Consider the following 17,079-nt stretch of genomic DNA (forward strand, 5'->3'; position numbering starts at 1 on the left):
CTTCTAAGACTAAGATATGAAATGAACATTTGTCATTATGCACAATGCATGCCTCATTTGCACAGTCAATGATCTAACTACTGTCTATCCAGGGTCATAGTTGTATCAGCTTCTGTGCTAGGTACTGGGAACAAGACCATCCTTGTTGTCAGGGAATTTACAGTCTTTTGGGGGAGGAATGGGAGACAGGCCACAAAGAGATAATTATAAAATGTTGTGATATATGCTATTATAGTAGAATGTACAGAGGAGTCCAGGATTTCATTATCATAGTTAACAATGTACATTTTTATACATGCTCACTTTGACAGTGCATACATTAAAACTGGAGAAGTACAGAGAAAATTGGCTAGGTTCCTGAGCACAGATGACTTGGAAACTCATGAGGCACATATATTTTTGTGAAGCAGCCTGTTGGGGTGGAAATTTGTCTGTACTTAGTCTCCAAAGCTCTGGGTTTGATCCCCATTTCTACCTTTAGTTTGTATTAAACAAGTCCCTTCACTGTCTCTGGGTGTCAGTTTCCCCATTTTTAAAAACAAGGAGGAAGGTTAAATGATGACTGAGGCCCTTCCATGTTGAACATCCCAAGGGATGAATTCCAACTCTTCCCTGATGTGAACCCAATAGCCTGGTGAGGACATCACTGATTGCATTGCAGAGTTGGGCTAGATGTATCCAAATGACCAACCGGGGTCTTTGTTAGGTGTCAGGGTTAGATACACAAAGTGCCTTTTTGGAGGATAAACTTGACCAGTTTAACGGCAATGGGATAATGTTGCTCTTCATTTCTGAAGCCAGAGTTGCAAGGCTGTTTGGACCATACACACAGAGCAGAGAAAGTGCACACTCCCCAGTATTCATTGGCCAGGACAGGTTACCAACTGTTGGCTGTTAAACATCCTGATCACTCTAAATTTGTGGATGGAGGCTCAAAGAATGGTTGGGAACATGGTACTCAATATGATTTAGTCACTTGAAAGATAAAATGTATATTTTGGTTTTAAAAAACATTTTTGAAGATTGAGCATCTACCTTGCCCACATCCATGCTCAGGTCTATGGGAAACTCAGAGGTGAACCCAAGTCTATCTCATTTCAAAGTATATGCTCTTAAACATTCCTTAGTAGTCTAGTTGGGGCAGGAATTGAATGATGCTCTCGGTGGAGACTTATTTATTATTTTAAATTGTAGTAAAATACATGTGACATGAAATTTTCCATTTTAATCACTTGTAAGTGTACAGTTCAGTAGTGTTTAGTTGCATTCACACTGTTGTGCAAACTGTCTTCAAAACTCTTTTTATCTTGCAAAACTGAAACTCTATATCCATTAAACAATAAATGCCCATTTCTCCCTTCCTCCCAGCCCCTGGCAACCACCATTCTACATTCTGTCTCTGTGAATTTAACTACTCTGGTTACCTTGTGTAAGTGGCATCATACAGTATTTGTCTTTTTGTGACTGCCCCAGTTTCCACACTGCAACAGAGAAGAGAAAAATCTGCAGAGACAGGGCTTCCCTGGTGGCGCAGTGGTTGAGAGTTCGCCTGCCGATGCAGAGGACGCAGGTTCGTGCCCCAGTCGGGGGAGATCTCACATGCCGCGGAGCGGCTGGGCCCGTGAGCCATGGCCGCTGAGCCTGCGCGTCCGGAGCCTGTGCTCCGCAACGGGAGAGGCCACAAGAGTGAGAGGCCCGCGTACGCAAAAAAAAAATAAAATAAAAACACTTTCTTTAAAAAAAAAAAAAAAAAAATCTGCAGAGACAAAGATTGAAGCAAGCACAGTTTTATTTGGCCACTTCTCGAGATCCCTTTTCTACAGGGCTGAATGCCTTCAGTTCACCATTCCAGGCAGACAGCATGGGGTAAGGACCATCAAATCATTTACTTTATAAGATGTGCCATTATTCCTTCCAGGAACACTGGGGGCCATCTTCTCTTTGACATTGCACATTGCCAAAATTTTCCATTGGTCAGCCTAGATTTCTGGCTTTTTAAGGTTCAGTGTTCTTTCTACATTTTTACCCCATTTTTCATTGACAGATATGCATGAAAATACTAAAGGACAGGTGGACATGGTCCAGAGAAGCCAGTATTTCTGGAACAATGATTTAAGGGTATCTGCAGTGGACACTTGATACTCTGGAAATTCTCCTTTATCCCTCTTTCCCATGGCTACTTTGGGAGCTGCCATCCTGGTGCAATGTCACTTTCCCTGTGGCCACAGTGGATTGGTCTAGATTTATCTCCCAAGTTAAGCTGGGCCAGTTTGAGTTCTTTCCTAGAGAATTTCACTGGAGAGGCAGAAAGGATTGACGTTCTCTCTCTCTCTCTCTCTCTCTCTCTCTCTCTCTCCTTTTTTCATGTGGACCATTTTCAAAGTCTTTATTGAACTTGTTACGGTATTGCTTCTGTTTTATGTTTTGGTTTTCTGGCCCTGAGGCATGCGGGATCTTAGCTCCCCGACCTACACCCCCGCCCACATTGGAAGGGGGATTGAACCCACACCCCCTGCACTGGAAGGTGAAGTCTCAACCACTGGACCACCAGGGAAGGCCCTGACTCTTTTGTGAGGCTTGCTTGACAAGTGTCCAATCTGCAAGCTATTGGCAGCTTGGTGGATTAAGGGATAGAGGGGTTGATCTGTAGTGGCCAGAGGGAAAAGAGAAGCCAACATAAGCAAGAAGAGTAGAGGGTATATTTGTCTCCAAGGGCTGCTGTAACAAATTACTACAAATTGTGGAGCTTAAAACAATTGAAATGTATTTTTTCACAGTTGGAGGTTAGAAGTCCAAAATTGAGACATTGACAGGGCCATACTTCATCCAAAGTTTCTAGAAGAGGATCCTTCCCTTCCTCTCTTCTAGCTTCTGTTGGCAATCCTTGGTGTGTCTTGGCTTGTAGACACATCACTCCAGTATTTCAGTCTCTGTCTTCACATGGCATTCTCCACTGTACATCTTCACAACGTCTTCTTTCTGTGTCTGTTCTCCATGTCTTCTTATAAGGACACCAGTTACTGGATTAAGGCTCACCCTAACCCAGTGTGACCTCACCTTAATTTTAATTAATCACATCTCAAAGATCCTATTTCCAAATAAGATCACATTCTGAGGTTCCAGGTAGACATGAGCTTTGGGGGACACTACTCAACCCAGTACAGAGTGGGTGGCCTGAGGGCATCTGGAACCTTGATTCCAATGCGTTCACAAGATCAAAACCACACTCCACGCTTTGGGTGTTGTCAGACAGGCCCATATTCTGACAATAAATTCTCATTTGTGTTTAAACCTTGTTCAATTTGGGTGACTGTTACATGCAACCAAAAGAATTTTTAATATGCATAAAATAATACAGACCCCCATTGTTACAATTCTATTAGCTGCCACTATAAATAAAGTAATAAGATCTTTTTCTATGGGCCCCAGTAGGGGTGGGCCCCATATTAATCAACTTGACCAAGCACACATAGTGTATCACGCAGATGCCTGCACGCCCAACCTCAACTCAACCAGCGTAATAGGAGGGTCATAGGCAGGACAAACCCAGGGTGACACCGGGCTCCTGTTCTGCTTCTCTGTGAGTCTCTTGGCTTTGCACCTCTCCATGTGTCTGAACCATTCCTGGGCTGGAGTCCCTATGTGGTCACAGGGTGGCTGAAGCAGGTCCAGGCATCATATTCAGGTACAAAGTTCTGAGGCAGGAAGTGGCCATCTCTCCCTTAGGTCTCTTTATAAGGCCAAGGAGAACTGTCCCAGGAGTCGCCAGCAGGGACAAGTTTCCCACCCCTGGCCCGCCCCTCCCCCAAGTGACTTCCCCCACCCCAGTCCAGAGGCCCTTGACCCAGCCCTGTAGATCACAGGAAAACTGGGCTGAGGCTCCCCCTGTAGGGACTGGGTCCAAAGGAGATTCTCTTCCTGCTGCCAGGACTCAATGGCTTCCCACAAATTGACATAACAAGGCCTGGAGTATCATTGTGGTGGCTCATTTAGAGCCTCATTTAGATGCAGACTGACCACAAAGAACAGACAGGTTTGGTGGAACTTTGCATGTAACAGCTGCTTACCACCTGATTTTATGGCATTAAACCAACTGGCCTGATTGGAATCATCTTTTTGCCCAGCTGAAAAGGCAGTGAATGGGGCTTCCCTGGTGGCGCAGTGGTTAAGAATCTGCCTGCCAATGCAGGAGACATGGGTTCGAGACCTGGTCCGGGAGGATCCCACATGCCACGGAGCAACTAAGCCCGTTTGCCACAACTACTGAGCCTGCGCTCTAGAGCCCATGCTCCGCAACAAGAGAAGCCACTGCAGTGAGAAGCCCGTGCACCACAACAAAGAGTAGCCCCCACTCACTGCAGCTAGAGAAAGCCCACGTACAGCAACGAAGACCCAACGCAGCCAAAAATAAATAAATTAAAAAAATAAAAAGGCAGTGAATGGGATTTTCTGCTGAGGGGCCTACATGGAGGGCATCTGAGAGGATCTGGCCAAGGAAAGCAGCTGTTGAGTCCTTCAGGAGGTTGGGGGGTGCATCGTCTGGGTCCTGGTCCATGGACTTACAGCAGGAAAGTGTGCCTCTTATTTCATAGGTCTCCTAAAATGGTCTTTCACAAAGCCACTTCCAAAGTTATGCAACCATCAGGAAAGCTGACTGAGCTGTTTTTCATCCTTTATGCTACTGACATCAGAGGCACAGATCAGAACACTGGTGGGATGCTACATTCTGGCACTTCCTGCCAAACTTTGCCTACGACACATGGATGGGTGTTTAGGTGTGATCTAAAAAATCTGGTGGAAGGAGCCCTGCGGCCATACGGTATTTGGGGGCCATAAGCTTGCCAGGTGTAGCTGATACTGCTGGCTGCCCACTCGACATGCATTGCTCGCCCACCCCCTCCTCTTTGGATTCAGAACATGCATCTGTCCTCCTTCACTCAGCTTCAGGTTTCAAGGGGTGTTCATCTCAGCCCCAGCCCAAGGGGAAAATCCTGATAGGTCCAAGTCAATCATGGGTTTCCAAACCCTTTGTTGGTGATGTGTGTAGATACGGGCATATGGCATATTTTGGGCCAAAAAGACTTGAGAGAACATCTGCTGGGGACTCCTGGGACAGTTATAAAGATGTAAAGGAGAGATGACCCCTTCCTGCCTCACACTCCATCCTAGAGATTTCCTGCCACTCAGGAAAAGAGAAAGAGACTTTTCTATTGATCTCATCCTAACTGCCAATGATATGGCCGTACTGCCCTCAACCCTGCCCCACCAGTTTACATTTAAGGAGCCTGAGGTTCAGACAGGATGAGAGGTATACCCAGTTCACACTGCCACTGAGTGAATTCAGAGCCCATGAGAATCCTGAGAGACAATCATGTGATAGAAGAGGAAGGTCAAGGGAGACCTGGATCGCTACTTGGGAGGGCAGGCTGAGTGGTCCCCGAAGGAGACGATAGCCTGAAGGCACAAGAATTAGCAGGAGGCATTGCACTGGGAGGACGGAGGGGCAAGGAGGTAAACGGCGCCCTCCGACGTTCGTTTCTGGGAAAACATGGCACCACCAAGGCTGAGCTCTCTCACCACAGCAGCAGACCTATAGTTGGCTGGGATGTCAGACCAGCGGGGAACGGTTCTCGGGAAGCAGGAAAGCAGTAGGGGATGCTGGCAAGTGGGCGGAGTCTGGGTTGCAGTTACCTGCGGATGGGGGATGCAGTACTGGGAGGGGGAGGGGAGTCATGGCCGGGAGGAAGCCAGGTATGGTCAGGAAGATAAAAGCATGGATCAGATTTAAGGAGTGAGGCAAGGACGTACTGGGAAAAGGAACAGTGAATTGGAGGTCCAGTTGAGGAAGAGTTGGGCCAGCCAAGAGATGAAGGCTGGTCACGGGGGGCATGGAGGCTGCTTGAAATCCCCTCAGTATCCTGAGCAGCTGGGCCTGAGGATGCTGCATGAATCAGTGAGGACCTGGGCAGCTCACAGAGGGGTCCCCTTTGCATGTTTAATTTGAAGAGGTCTCATGATCTAGGGATCCAATTCTCCATTTTATAGCCAACTCTGGGTGGTGGGGGGTGTGGGCAATGGGGCAGGATCCCAGGGGCTCCCGCACGTGAAGATTCCACATATGTACAGACGTGAGCCTGTGCTGACCCCATCCCTTCCCCCACGTGGGAACTCTAGTGAGAGCTGGTGGGGTCTTTGGGCCTAAGAAGGCTGGCTTCCCTTATGATTGAAGCGAAACAAAGAACCTCTGGGCCAGATGGAAACTCAGTTCGTTTTCTGGCATTGCCAAGGGACACCTTTAATTGCAAATTTCAAGACCAGCCCTTGATGGAAATTGCAACGAGGCCAAGGCCGTATGGGAACATTTCTTGATGGAAATGAGCATCTGTTCTCTATAAGAAATGCAAATGACGCTTAATTGTGCCTTCAGAGGGATGTGTTCCGCCCCCAGCATGCTACCCACAGGCAGGGTAATCTGACTACCCTTCAAAGTCCTCCGCTCCATACCCACTAGATTGAGGCAGCACAAACCATATTGGACCAGGCAGCGCCCTCTGTTGATGGTCCATCCAAATACTCAGGGTACAGAAGGGGACCAATGCCTGCTGGGTTCCTACCACGTTCCAGGTTCTGGGCAAGGCGTTATTGTTTCATTTAATGTGGGCAACACCCACCCCCCTGCCCTGTGGGATCTGCTGCTTTACAGACAAGGAATCCAAAGCTCAGAAAATTTATGTAGTTTGCCTGATGTCATGTACTATGTGGTGGGACAGAATTACAGGCAGAACTGACAGTGTGAAAAGCCCCCCACAGTGTGCTCTAATATTTATTGAGTGCCTAGGTCATGTCTTTAGCAAACATTCTCTTATTCTGTCTGTCTCTCTCCCTTCTCACTTTCCTGTGAATGGCTGAATAAAGGGGGTCTGCAGAGGCAAGCGGTCTTCCTTCATAATGAACACCTCATTTCCTTCCCAAAACAGTAGAGATGTCTTACCCAAAGAGCACGTACAATAGGACAGGCAGAATGAAATAGAAAAGGGTTAAGAGAAAGCAGCCATTCCCTGCAGGAGGATGAGGGATAAGAATTTCTGCATTATCATCACCATCATTAGATTTGACGGGCGCTGGAGTCAATACTAAACCTTGTACTTCACAGGCTACAAGGAGCTCATGGGACAGCTCAGCACAAGTCCTGGCTCCGGAGTCAGATCATCTGTAAAATGGGATGATAGTTCCTATCTCAGGGGTTTGCTGCCAGAGTTAATGTGCTCATGTTTTTAGAAGACCATCTGACCCATGGTAAGTGCTTAATAAATACTAGCTGTTATTACTTTTCAAGATCTTACAGTTAGCCCTGCTCAGGGTTTGAAATGTCCCTGGAGGCCCTGGGGTGCAGTGTGGTTACTGCTCTTGCTTCTGCAATCAGAGACACCAGAGCTTTTATCTTTTATACACAGCAAGATAGGCTGCCTACAAGATATTTGAAAACTACCTTGGATTATAGGGGTCATATAACCTCTTTGAGCTCCCAGAAACAGTAGGGAATTTTTCTTACTTAGGCAGTGTTATGGGCTGAATTGTATCCCCCCCCCCCCAATTCGTATGTTGAAGCTTTAACCCCCAGCATCTCCGAATGTGACCGTATTTGAAGATGAGGTTTTTAAAGAGGTGATTAAGTTAAAATGAAGCTATTAGGGTGGACCCCAATCCAATAGGACTGGTGTCCTGGAAGAGACACCAGGGACGATTGTGCACGGGGATGACTATGTGAAGAAGCAACAGGACGGAGGCCGTCTGCAAGCCGAGGAGGGAGAACTCAGAGGAAACCAAACTGCCAATGCCTTGATCTTGGACTTGCAGCCTCCAGAACTGTGAGAAACGAATGTCTGTTGCTTGAGCCACCCAGCCTGTGGTAAGTTTTCTGTGACAGCCTTAGCACACTAAAACACACATCTTCAATGCCTAGAAGATGTCTGGCACGACGTAGATGCTCAATTAATCCACACCAAATAGGATGCAACCTCATTTTCCTTTTCTATGAAATGCAAAAGAACTCCTGGGTTCTAGGACTCGTGGCCCCTATAAGAGAGACGCCCTCCAGGAAAGTGTCTCATGCACATTCAGAGTCTCTGTGCAGATGCTCTGGAAAGTGGGTGCGAGACCCTTGATTGCTCCACTGTCCTGGGTTCTTCTCTACCTCCTACCCTCCCACCTTGGGCATGTTGCCTGGCTGAGGAGAGGAAACCAAGTCTTTCAGGAAAAGTAGACCCTGGTTGTGGCAAGGAAGCCAGTGGGAGTGGCAGGTGAGGCAGGAGGAGAGAGGAAGGGGCCAGTGTGCTCAGAGAGAGTAAATGGAGAAGAACCTCCAGCTGGCTCTCAGGAGGATGGGCAGATGTCCCTGGCTGGTGCAAAATGAGATCACAGTAAAAGAAGGGACTTTGTAGTAGCTGCTCCCCACCTGCCCAGCTTCATCCCACTGGCTACAGTTTGCGGGAGAAGAAATCATGGCATTGAGGTTACTGCTCGGGATGCTACTCAGGGGTTTTCCTGGAGCTTTGAAGACTCTGTACTCAGAATGTCATTCCCCAGGGACTTCCCTGGTGGCGCAGTGGTTGGGAATCCCCCTGCCAATGCAGGGGACACGGGGTCGAGTCCTGGTCTTGGAAGATCCCACATGCCACGGAGCAACTAAGCCCGTGCGCCACAACTATTGAGCCTGTGCTCTAGAGCCCGCGAGCCGCAGCTACTGAAGCCCATGTGCCTAGAGCCCGTGCTCCACAACAGGAGAAGCCACCACAATGAGAAGCCGCTGCACCGCAACGAAGAGTAGCCCCCGCTCACCGCAACTAGAGAAAGCCCGTGCGCAGCAACGAAGACCCAACGCAGCCAAAAATAAAGAAATAAATTAATAATAATAAAAAAAAGAATGTCATTCCCCAGAGGAAGGTTGTGGGGATGTTGGAGGTCAGGGTGGATTGGACACAGAGACCTCTCCTCCCCTTGTTTGCCCTGAGGAAGAGAATACTTCTGTCTTACAGATGAAACAACCAAGGCTCAGAGACGTTAAGTGACTTGTCTAGGTCACACAGCTAGGAATTTCAACCAAGTCTAGACGAAACCAAAGTCTGGGCATTCTTTTTCTGGACACAATACAGCATTGCCCGCTCTCAGACCCACAGGTTTGTATTTTGTTTATCAGGCTCTCCCTTCATGTATAAAAACCACACATAGAGTGAAGGCAAACCCACTTCCTGCATCCTCATGGTCTGCTCTGGGGCTCCCTGGACTGCCTCATCATGTGGATTCTAGTCATTGAGCTCCCCAGCCCCAGACAGCAGAGATTCGGAGAAATACAGAACTCATGGGCCACGGGGACTCATCTGTCCACCTGTCTGTGATTGTGAAATGGGGCCACATTTACGCTGATGCCCAAATGACAGAGGCCTCAGGCCGCTTATCTCCCCAAACAAGAAAGTTATCTGCTCTCCTCGCCCCGCCCCGTCCAAGTGCCTCCGGTCATTTTGGGGAGACTCAAAGGGAGCTTCACTGGTGCCCAGGCTGTCGGGGGCGCCGCCAGTCAGTGTCCACCCCTTTTTTCTTTCCTATTCTGGTTTCCACTTGCCCACTCCTTGCAGCTTTCCTGCTGTGAATTATTAATCATGTTATGGTTATAACCACGTTATTATTAATCATGAAAGCAGACCACCCGAAGAGTGATGTTTGTGTCAATGTCTGTGCCATTGGGGCTCATCCACTGCCTGGAAGGTCCTCATTCATTGGCAGAATCTCACAATGACTCTCAAGGGGATACTTGGAGCTCCCACCTCAAAGGTCTTGTCCAGAGGGCTAGGTGGGCACAGGTGGTCTGCCATTCTCCCATTAACCTCCAACCTCCTGATGGCATCTAGCTATAATCACACTCCCTCCCACGGCTGATCAGTGGATACAAAGAAATCTTAGGGGATGGTCTACACATGTCTCCAGAGTTTTTTTTGATGCACATTCCTATCAGTACATCTAAGAATCATGCACCCCTACAAGATGCCAATCTGTTTATTCATGTGTCACATACACATAGCACTGCATTTGCATATAATATGCATTAAAACCATGCACAAAGTAGAAATGTACAAGGATGATGTTTCTTCATAAATTAGAAACATTTATGCATTTCTGTGCTATGTCCATGAAAACCATATGTAAAAATTGAAATGTAAAGGGAAGATGTAGAATAAATATAAAAAAAGTTCTTATCTTTTCTTCCCCCCCACCCCCCATGCATCTGTTCCCCTCTGCACCCCAGGTGCATACACCTCATTTTAGAGATTACACTCTGTGCACATCTGCATGCTTACTAGACGCCCATTTCACATGCACGATTCAGTCGAGCTGCTGCTGCTCTGTGTTTTATGCATCAGATCAGAAGTCAGGCTCCAAGAGGCTGAGTCCTTTGGGACCCAGTGAGGAAGTTTGGAGCCTGAGGTTGACTCCTGCTCAGGCTGCTCTAACAAAATACCTTAGACCAGGTGGCTTAAAGAACGGACATTTAGGGCTTCCCTGGTGGCGCAGTGGTTGGGAATCCACCTGCCAATGCAGGGAACACGGGTTCAAGTCCTGGTCCGGGAAGATCCCACATGCCACGGAGCAACTAAGTCCATGCGCCACAACTACTGAGCCTGCGCTCTTGAGCCCACGAGCCACAACTACTGAGCCCACGTGTCACAACTACTGAAGCCTGTGCACCTAGGGCCCATGCTCTGCAACAAGAGAAGCCACCGCAATAAGAAGCCTGCGCACCGCAATGAAGAGTAGCCCCCGCTCGCCGCAACTACAGAAAGCCTGCGTGCAGCAACGAAGACCCAATGCAGCCAAAAAATAAATAAAGTAAATAAATTCTTTTTTAAAAAAAGAACAGACATTTATTTCCCATACTTCTGCTGGAGGCTGCAAGTCCAAGGTCAAGGTGCCAGCAGGGCTGGTTTCTGCCAAGGCTTTTCTCCTTGGCTTGTAGACAGCTGCCATCCCACTGTGTCCTCACATGGGCTTTTCTCTGTGGCTGTGCACCCCAGGTGTCTCTCCATCTTATAAGGACACCAGTCAGATTGGATTAGGGCCCCACCATTATGGCCTCATTTAACCTTATTAACCTCTTTAAAGACCCCGTCTCCAAATACAGTCACAATCTAAGGTACTGGGGATCAGGGCTTCGATGTATGAATCTAGGGGCCAATTCAGTCCACAACAACTCCCAAGCCTGCGTTCTGAGTCATTAGGCTGCCCTGCTTGACTGGTCTGGGTGTGTGACTTGGGAGCACTCACCCAGAGGGTAAGCTTGCTCTGACCCCCCAGGGGACAGCTCCAGCAGCATCTCCATGCTCCCAGTGGGAGCTCCTTCATGCCCACTTTCAGGATGCTGCTCCACCAATTCTTCTGCCTGGAATGCCCTTCCCTCTGTTCTCAACAGCCCCCTTCCACCCCACCTCCCCCATCTCCACCTACCAGTGTCCTATCTGTCCCTCCAGCAGACGCAAGTGCTTCTCCTCCATGAAGCCACCCACAGAGAAGCAGCCTGAGTCCTGCACCGGGATGCCCAGCTGAGAGGATGAAAAGGATGGTGTTAAAAGCCAGCTTGCTCCTTGTTTGCCAAACCCCGAGGCTATTACGCAGTCCATCCTCCTGTGTGGCTTGCTGTACGACAGGCCGATAAATCGAGAGATGAGTTGCTGGGGCAAGGAATGGCGACTTTATTTGGAAAGCCAGCTGACTGAGAAGACGGCACACTAGTGTCCCAAAGAGCCATCTTCCCTAAGTTAGAATTCAGGCTTCTTTTATACTAAAAGGGGAGGAGGGGAAAAGTCCTGGTACCAATCAGACTCCAGATGGGAAGGAGGGTTTGTGTTCATTTCTTCCCACCTAACAGCCAATCACAGGTGGGCCTGGTCAGGAGGTTTCCTGGGAGTCAAACAAAGGTATTTTAGCTTAACACGCATTACCTGGGAGGCAGTGGTTCCCAGAGATGGGCTATTATGTATAATTCAAGCTTGTAGGCAACATCCCTGTAATAGAGTACAAAGGTTCTTCCCTATCACAAACCCAGAGTGCTGGGCCTGTCAAGGTGGACTTCTTCCAATGTGCACCAACCTCCTATGGGCTAGGAGGGCCCTGAAACCTTGCAAGAAATGATTTTTCTCTCTCTTTTTTCATTTCCATAGAATTTTATGGCACCTCTTATACACAGCTGTATCATAGGAGTTTTGCACTTGAATCATCTTCCTGTCTAGGTGAGTTCTGAGCATGCAGGGATTCTATTTGTCTTATCCGTGTCAGTATAGTAAATCTTTTCCCTGTGTCGAGTCCAGGAAGTTCCCTACATACGAACCTTCAAGCTGCGAACTTTCAAAGATGCGAATGTGCATTCCATCAACGTCAGGCATGAGTGACATTGCAGCTTGCCCTCCGTCTCCTGTTGCTGACGGTCCTTCAGCTCTACCTTCTCCCACCTCCTCCCCCTCCTACAGTCAGTAACTCTTCTTGCCTGTTCACTCGATGCCAGCCCTTGGATGCCAGCTGTTGTACTGTACTGCTGTACTTTTCAAGGTACTGCACTGTCAGATTCAAAGTGTTTATTTTGTGTGTGTGTTTATTTTTTATATATTATTTGTGTGAAAAGTATTATAAACCTATTACAGTACAGTACTATAGAGCCAATCTTGTTAGTTGGGTACCTAGGCTAACCGTGCTGGATTTATGAACAAATTGGACTCACAAACACGCTCTTGGAACGGAACTCGTTCGTATGTAGGGGACTTACTCTACTTTGTCATTCATTCGCTCACTCACTCCATACATATTCTTGAAACTCAGCTGTGTTAATTCAAATTTGTTGAATGAACGTGCAAGTGAAATGTTCCCTCTGGAGCACGTGTTCTTCCCGTGTCCAGCCTCCCCAACCCTATCTGTTCTTCCAGCCAGTCTCCAGGATTGACCCCTCCCATAGAGCTGGCCTCAGGTGTGGGCGGGCAGGCAGCGTCTGAGGTGAATGAATGTGGCCATGCCCAGGGGCTCCTCTGGCCTCTTCGTGACCCTCAGGTGCAGGCTTTCCCCAGGCTGACCCGCCCTCCTCTAGGAGCACTTCCTCCCACTGCCTCACCCACCCTTCCACCTCCTAGGGTAGTCAGTTTGGAGCAGGTGAGCTAGATAGAGCCTATACAGTCCCTTGTTCCTTCAGAGGGTGGTCAGAAACTTGTGGGAGTGCGAGCCACCCCTTAAAGAAAGGAAATAGGCAGAGGCATCTTGGGGTGGGATCCTAGCTAGGAACAGATGCACCTCAGCTATGGCTGGGAGTTACTAGGAACTACCCCCAGCTGCTAGCCTTGGGGTGGGGGTTGGGGGTTGGGGGGGGCAAGAGGGAGGTGAGAGGCGGGGGGAGTGGAGAGAGAGGGAGAGAGGAGAATTGCACTCTGAGTTAAGAGAAGTGTGTTAAAGGTCCCCCATCACTCCCACCCTCCCCCCCAAAACCAAACAAAAAACAAACCAATAAGGGAATTGATATCGTTCAAGCCATTGCAATAGGTAGAGTACCCCAGATCCAAACAGAGTAGAAAAGTCCCTTAAACTTGTCTAGGAAGGAGCAGACAATTTATCCACGGGGTAATTGTACAGTCGGTGTTGTTTTGTGATCGGGGGGAGTCTCAGTCAACCAGACAGGATATGTTCACCTCTGTGTCTAGCTAGTTTCAGGGGGACCAATAGTTTGGGCAATCACTTCTGAGACAAAGAACAGGAGTCTGGAGGGACTGTGTCTGGCCTCATCACAGGTAATTAGCGGGGTGTCTGCGAGTCTTATGAGGAGTCATGGGAGAGAGTGGACAGCAAGTCTTATCTAAGTCACATGGGGAAGGTGGTCCTTTGTGGTAAGCTGTTTCCCAGAATGCAAAAGGATTAGGCGGACTTTGGAACACATGGGTTTGGGGGGGTTTCTTCACCATCTTTGTTTGTTGGAAGAACAGGCCTTGGGTAAATTTCAAATTGTCAAATTCTCCCAGTGACCTTGCCTGATGGGTGTTATCAGACTAATTTTATAACAGGCTTGGTAGGACTGAATAAGACCCCCTAGATCTCTTCTCAGAAGTGCTGGGAAATCACTCTAACTGGGAAGAAGTAGGGGTGGGAAAACTTAGGTCTCAAGACACCAGTGGTCTGAGGGACTCTTTTCTCTCTGCTTCTGAAGAGAGGGTGCTGGGAGGGGGGGAAGTTCTGTGTGGTGTTGGAGATGGGGAGGGGAGGGTGTTATCAGAAGCAGACTATGAAAGAGGGAATTTGCAGAAATGATGGCTTAGGTTGACTTATCTGCACATTTGTTTGAATTCTCCATTGACTTCACACTCTGTAGTCTTTTCCTTCATTAGCAAATAATTTTACAGAGAAGTGGAATGAAATTTCAGTGCAAGAAATCATTTCTTGCCACAGGAGCTGTAAAAAATTAATAAACAGAAACCTCAATTAAAATAGAGTCGGGAGAGCAGAGCGGGGAGCTCGTAGGCTCTGCGAAGAAGAAAGAACTCACTCTTCTTGCCTGCAGGAGCACAGCCAATGAGAGACAGTCACAACTCAGTCAATGAAAAGCCACAGACTCTGTTTACAGCCCTCCCACTTCCTTTTCCCTCTATAAAAGAGTGCTCCTCTCTGTTTTTGCTGGGGACTTGCATGTGGCTCACCATGGTTGCAGACCCTGAACTGCAATTCTTTGATGATCCTAAATAAACCCATTTTTGCTGGAGAAATAACTGGCAGTCTATTTGTTTTACATCAATGGAGCATAAAATCTCTGAATCTTAAATCAGACTTGAGAGAGTTTGGACTTGAGGGAGGATTCAAAGTGGGTTAGAAAGAAGCTTATAAAGGCCATTTGTCAACAGGCATCAGACACCTTGGAAATCTGCGCATCCTTCCACACTTTCATTTCTAGGAATTTATCTGAAGGAATTAATCAGATAATGTTCAAAGATGTTCATAGTGAGGGAACTACCCCAGCATTGTTTTTTTTTTTTTTTTTTAAACATCTTTATTTGAGTATAACTGTTTTACAATAGTGGGTTGGTTTCTCCTTTACAACAAAGTGAATCAGTTATACATATACATATGTTCCCATAACTCTTCCCTCTTTTGTCACCCTCCCTCCCACCCTCCCTATCCCACCCCTCTAGGTGGTCACTAAGTACAGAGGTGAACTCCCTGTGCTACCCAGCATTGTTTATACTAATGAAGAATTAGAAGTCCAATAACAGTTTGCTAAATAAATTATAGAAACATCAACATAATAAAAATATGTGACCATTAAAAAGAGAGCATGGATGTATGTTTGTTTATGCAGTGTAGTGTTTATGTGTACCTCAGTTGAAAACTAGGCATTGTGTGGAGCACAGCCAACTGGGTTAGGTGATTCTGATTCTATGGGGTTCTTCACCTTTCATGGCCTTTGGGCTGTTTTGTATCTCCACAACTGATAGCAATGCAAATAATTCTTTATAGACATGCAACTAAATTCTGTCTGGCGGAGGTTCATTTGACTAACTCCTCCCCAGTGGTCTAAGCCACTTTTGTGTTCATTTGTAAATCCATTTCAGTATTCCTCATCTATAAATGTCTCTGCTTTCTTGACTCCTCTTTTGTAACCTCTTAATTATTCCCTCGTTAATAACGAATTAAGTAAAAATTTTAACACGTGTTCATTTTATATATGTAGGAGAGTCATAATTTCATCTTTAAAAATTATCCTTTAACCATTGAAAGGTACTTGTGATCATTATTAAATAATAAAAACAAGTTATAAATAGTGTATCTTATATCGTTCAAAGAAAAATGGCATGTTTTAATTGATGCACAGAAATAGAAAGTTCAGTGCAGTACACACCAAAATGTAGGAGTGTTTATCTCAGGATGGGTTCATGGATGAATTTAATTGTCTTCATGCTCATCTTATTTCTTAGGCCTAACACGTATTATTGTGAATAAAAGTATTTAAACACCAAAGAAGCATTAATCAAAATCTGGGACACACCAGTCTTTCTAACCAAATTCCCGTGGTATTCAGATCTCCCCTTCTCCCAATCTGGCAAATCTAAAGTCAGGAGGTAACTTTTCTGGCATAACCCTGCTTCCCTTCTAGGGGAGGATAAGGTGGCTGACATTTAAGAAGCCCCAAGGAACATTTAGGGCTGGGGCTCCCTGCTGGGCTACACGCCCAGAGGCTCTGGGTTGGTCTGTTGGGTGGGGACATGGGGTAGAGGCTTCTGAAGATAATATTTGAGACGTTTAGGCTGTGACTACGCAAAAAAGAAAATCTGAGGAAACTACTGGTTTGTATAGAGTGGCTTTGAATGATTATGATTGAAAAATACCGAGGGATTGATAATTTATGCCTGAATCTCCGGTGGCTAGGGTACCAGATAGTCTCAGAAAGCTCTTCCATTAGAGGGAGCTGTGGATGGTTTGAGCTGAGGAAGGAAGGGTTCAAGGTTAACACTCCCCACCCCCTTCCCCAGTCCCACAGGAAGAAGCTGGTGGGCAGATCTGCGTGGGGTGGGCAGTCTCCCTGAAGATGCTGAGTGAGGTTGCTGGAAGCCACCACGAGGTGCTATCTCTGCGCAGGGGACACAGCTACTCTGAGTTCCTTTGCTGGAGAGGGGTGGGGTAGGGAGGAAAGTTGTCCCCCGAAAAGCTGCTCTCCCCTCGGAGAACCAGGAATTCCCTGGGCAGTCTCTACCAGGAGTGAAATGTAGATCCTTTGCACTTCAACTCCTGTTCTATTTTCAGACTGATTTATAACTAAAACATGAAATAAGTGATGGAAGGCATGGAGCACTGTCTGACACTTGCTCAACGCGCATTACTTTCTTCCCTCCCTCCTTCTCTTCTTTATCAGAATCTGTGGGGCCAGACTGTAGGCGCTGACTCTCATACTGTCCTGTCTGAAGGGCTGTTTTCTGCTCGAGGGAAGGAACCTGGCTTCCTGCCGCGCTGTCCACGCCTCCTTTCGAGCTCAGGACGCCACAAGCTCGCCCTCTGGCGGCGACGGCCCCG

The 17,079-nt window shown here is 47.3% G+C and overlaps 1 long non-coding RNA gene and 1 other non-coding gene across 2 annotated transcripts; both read left to right on the plus strand.

Annotated features, from left to right (window-relative positions):
• Positions 1–297: 297 nt before the first annotated feature.
• Positions 298–402, plus strand: LOC131753916 (U6 spliceosomal RNA). Its single transcript, XR_009334974.1, has one exon. It is a non-coding gene; the product is annotated as a U6 spliceosomal RNA (small nuclear RNA).
• A 1,428-nt stretch (positions 403–1,830) lies between these two features.
• LOC136793831 (uncharacterized) lies at positions 1,831–12,280 on the plus strand. Its single transcript, XR_010839767.1, has 3 exons — positions 1,831–1,866; positions 7,154–7,296; positions 12,210–12,280. It is a non-coding gene; the product is annotated as an uncharacterized lncRNA (long non-coding RNA).
• Positions 12,281–17,079: the final 4,799 nt, after the last annotated feature.

This window comes from Kogia breviceps, chromosome 3 (assembly GCF_026419965.1).
Source record: "Kogia breviceps isolate mKogBre1 chromosome 3, mKogBre1 haplotype 1, whole genome shotgun sequence".
Lineage (NCBI taxonomy): Eukaryota > Metazoa > Chordata > Mammalia > Artiodactyla > Physeteridae > Kogia > Kogia breviceps.